Source organism: Portunus trituberculatus, chromosome 16 (assembly GCF_017591435.1).
Source record: "Portunus trituberculatus isolate SZX2019 chromosome 16, ASM1759143v1, whole genome shotgun sequence".
Classification (NCBI taxonomy): Eukaryota; Metazoa; Arthropoda; class Malacostraca; order Decapoda; family Portunidae; genus Portunus; species Portunus trituberculatus.
Window position 1 is genome coordinate 16,518,793 of NC_059270.1, and position 5,001 is coordinate 16,523,793.

Below are 5,001 nucleotides of genomic sequence, written 5' to 3' on the forward strand. Positions count from 1 at the left end.
ACGTCTTGTACCCAGGCTGTAAGTGCCCGCAGACTGGGACAAGACGCGTGGTGTAGGCTATATTACTATATTATTTAATGCAACAGATGCTTGCTAGCACCTGTCAAGACTGACTCCACGTGCCTACAGCTTACTACACGACCCGATGCGTAGTCCACATCCGGTGATATACACAAGCCAAGCTACCAAATCCGGGTGACAACCAGCCACACAGGGAGTCAAGATACGCGTAGCTAACAGGTCGTACAGACGATGACTGCACGCCGACTGGGAGACAGCATGAAGCTTCCCACCAGACAACCAATGTGTGTGGCTACGGCCACTATAAACAATATACTACAGAAACTACACAAAAAGATGATGGTGGCACACAGCTGCCCACCAAACCACACTGGTGACCACCTAAAAAAAAAAAAAAAACAATCGGGAGAGACAATACTGCGTCCCTTCGCGTCGCCACTCAACATGAGGGGACGAAAGCAAAAACCCAGGAAATGCAGCCCCAGCGAGATGGCGGGAACAGAGACCGGGAGGGTGGCCGCACTGCAGAACAGCGAGAGGCTGTGCTGGGCCGCCATGCGACACGAAATAATAAATTAGAAGGGGAAATAATGCGGTGCTCCTCACAGTATATATATATATATATATATATATATATATATATATATATATATATATATATATATATATATATATATAATAGAATGTAGCAATAAACCAGTGAAAACGAGTGAGAAATAAAAGGACCGGATTCTCTAATACTTGTAGTGGAGGTGCCTACCATACCAGCAGTGTATAGTGGTAGGGTTGTAGAGATCATTCAGTCAATTATCTCACTCATACCATTTTCTGTGTCACACATGCTCTCTTACTGCATTACATACACACTATTACAATTTATTTCCTTTCTTTTTACATACTAGTTCTCAAATACAATAAACATTACAAACATTCACACGTACACACACCATACATGAATATATTTCATCATGTTGTTTTCACATCACTCATTCCATCTGTTTGATCCAACCTGTATATATATATATATATATATATATATATATATATATATATATATATATATATATATATATATATATATATATATATATATATATATATCAATTCTGGGTCAATAAAGATAATCTGAAACTGACTTGTCTCACTTGATCACTATATTAGCTAAGAACACCCAACAACCATTTACATTGGTGACCGGAGTGAAAGCTAACGTGGTTCTAGTGGCTTAAGAACTAGCACCACAAGAAGGTGCTGTTCTCCTGAGGTGGATGCCTGCGGCGGTACACAATCCGCCGTATTCGCGTCTGTCTCCCTTGGCCAATAAGCCCTGCCTCCGCCAAGAGGTTCGCAGGGTTGAGGACAAGGACTGGGAGAACAATGCCCTAAGGCGCGTGGCCATTTGACGTATTACCTGCATCCTCCAGACACCTTCTGCGTCTCCTCCACGCCTTCTACCAGCCGCCACAAGAAGGTGCCTCCTGAGGTGGATGCCTGCGGCGGTACCCAATCCGCCGTATTCAATAAGCCCTGCCTCCGCCAAGAGTGTTGAGGACAAGGACTGGGAGAACAATGCCCTAAGGCGCGTATTACCTGCACCCTCCAGACACCTTCTGCGTCTCCTCCACCCCCTCCAGATGCCTTCTACGTCTCCCTCACCCCCGACGGACGTTGCTGCCCCGTCGCCCTCTGGCGCCCCACGCCCCGCCTGCCCCGTCCTGCCTGCGGCACCCATTGCCGCCCTATGGATTACTCACTGCCTGCAGCATCCACCTCGCCAACCTATGGTTTACTCACTGCCCAACACGGCCACATGGATTTACTATGCTGTGTTCAGTGCTGTGCACAGTGACGTATACAGTGTTTCTCACTAGTGACACATACACACAGTGCTACACCAAGTGGCTCCTGCTGCTACATTACACTTAATCACTGTGGTTCCTGTGCTTGCCAAATCAACGTTCACCATGAATCCTCCAGAGAGTGATACAGCTACATTACACTTAATTATTGTGGTTCCTGTGTTTGCCAAATCAACGTTCACCATGAATCCTCCAGACAGTGGTACAGCTACGGCGATTGCTTTCCGACCGACCCCACCTTTCTGCTCCTGAGACCCGTCTCTCTGGTTCTCCCTGTTGGAATGCAGTTTCATAGCATCCAAGATCACCACCAGCCTCACCAAGTTCAACCATGCTGTTAGTCATCTGCCTCCTGACGTGCGCCTGCAAGTCTCTGCCGTCCTTTTTACCGCTGCCACCTCTGACAAGCCCTACGAAGAGCTGAAGATCACCCTCCTCAAGAGTCTTCAGTCTTCCGTCGCCACTCACCTCCATGAGCTCCCCTTCAAGGAAGAATTAGGTAATGAGAAGCCTTCTCAACTCCTGCACCGCATGAAGCAGCTACTGCTTCATGCAGTGCACCTTCCCGGTCGGCCAGTGTTCGCCGTCGCCAGCACCGTCCCCGCTCCAGCAGTCCTGGGTTGTGCTGGTACCACCAGAAGTTTGGCGAAAAAGCTCTCAAGTGTACCGCCCCCCTGCACCAAGGCGTCAAACTCCAAAGGCGACCAGTGATGTAGCACTCTGCCCGCCAACAACCTTCGACGCTGCTCCATATTCGTGACTACCGCTCCAGCATTTCCTTCCTCATCGACACTGGCGTGGACGTCAGTATTCTCCCCACCAAGGTGACTCAACGAGACCTTCCTCCTATCCTGCACCTCTACGCCGCCAACGGTACGAAAATATCTGTCTACTCGTGACGCAAAGTGCAAGTCAACCTTGGTCTCCGCCGCTCCTTTGACTGGACCTTTTACTTCGGGAAAGTCTCTCAAGCAATCATCGGTGCGGACCTGCTGGGACACTACAACCTCCTCGTGGACGTCAACGGAAGAAAGCTCATCGACCATCTTACCTCCATCTCCTCTCCTGTTCAACCAGCATCAGGTGACAGCACACACCTCACCGTCATCCAAAAGGATCACCAGGTTGCTACGTTCCTCAGGTCGTTTCCCACGCTGACACAGCACCATGTCACGCACCACATTGAGACTTCAGGACCTCCAGTTCACGCCAAGGCCTGTCGTTTAGCTCCTAAAAGCTACTGTCAAGGTAAGGCCGAGTTCGAGTCTCTGATGCGCCAAGGTATAATCCGGCCCAGCAGCAGCAACTGGTCATCCGCTCTCCACATCGTAGAAAAAAAGAATGGTAAACATAAGGCCCTGCGAAGACTACCGTGCTCTTAACTCACACATCAAGGAAGACAGATACCCAGTGCCCCACATCCAAGAGTTCTCATCACAGCTCGCTGGTTCTTCCGTATTCCCCGCATCAACCTCATCAAGGCCTTCCACCAGATTCCTGTGCACACTGACGACATACCGAAGACAGCCCTCATCACGCCTTTTGGTTTGTTTGAATACGTCAGGATGCCGTTTGGATTACGCAACTTCACCCAGATCTTCCAGCGCTTTATCAATGAAGTTCTTCGTGTCCTACCCTTCTGCTTCACCTACACTGATGACGTACCCATCGCGAGCCCAGACACAGCCTCACATCACCAGCACCTGCACCAAGTTTTCACCCGCTTGCGAGACTTCGGTGTTCAGATCAACACAGACAAGTTTGAGTTTGGTGTCTCTTCACTCACCTTTCTCGGCCACACTGTCTCCCCAGAAGGCATCACTCTACTCTCCTCGAAGTGTGAAGCCATTCAGCAGTTCCCAAAGCCGACTAACCAGCGCCAGCTCGAGCAGTTCCTGGCCATGGTTAACTATTACCAACGCAGACAAGTCTGAGTTTGGTGTCTCTTCACTCATCTTTCTCGGCCACACCGTCTCCTCAGAAGGCATCACTCCACTCTCCTCGAAGTGTGAGGCCATTCAGCAGTTCCCAAAGCCGGCGCCAGCTCCAGCAGTTCCTGAGCATGGTTAACTAATACCACCGCCTCATTCTACGCTGTCCTTCCTTACTTCAGATGCAGAAGTCTCTCAAGCCTTGCGATGCGTGGCAAGTCCGGCTCAGGCGCAGTCTTCCAACAACTTGTGAATAGTCTCAGCCAAAATAGGCTCATCGCGTTCTCCCAGAGAAGTTCAACTCCGGATGCAGAAGTAACTATAGTGCCTACAATCGAAAACTTCTCGCCATCTTCAAACGGTTCCAGTACTTCCTAGAAGGCCGTCGTTTCCAAGTCTACACCGACCACAAGCCTCTCACCACTGCGTTCCTGAAGAACATGGCTACCTGCTCCCCACGCCAACTCCGCCACCTGGATTATGTTGCCCAGTACACTACCGACATCCGCTACGTCAAAGATGCAGACAACGGCCCCGCAGACGCACTCTCCGGCAATGTTTCCGCCCGGTCCTCCTCCTCTCCCTTGACTACACTGCTGTTGCTGCCGACCAGTCCGGCGACGCCGCACTGAAAAGATCCCTGCACAAAACAAGGCGTGTCCGTTTCTCGTTGCCACCTCGTCACTAGGGAGAGGATAATGTAGAGATCGTTCAGTCACCCATCTCACTCATACCATTTCGTGTGTCACACATGCTTTCTTACTGCATTACAGACACAGTATTACAATTTATTTCTTTTCTTTTTACATGTTACTTCTCAAATACAATACACAATACAAACATTCATTCATACGCCACATATACAATTTCCTGTTTGTATTTGAATACCTACTACACTGATGATTCACATGTACACACACTATACATAAGTGTATTTCATCATGTTGTTTTCACATCACTCATTTCATCAGCCGGTGAACAATAACAATAAAAAAAAAAACACTGCAGGTTCAACTGGTGAGGAAATGCAAAGGGGAGCACTTAAGCTATTTAATAACCCAATAACAATGAAACTGACATACACATAGAGATATAACATGAAACACATGAAAATGACATGCACACACACACACACACACACACAGGGTAACGTATATATATATATATATATATATATATATATATATATA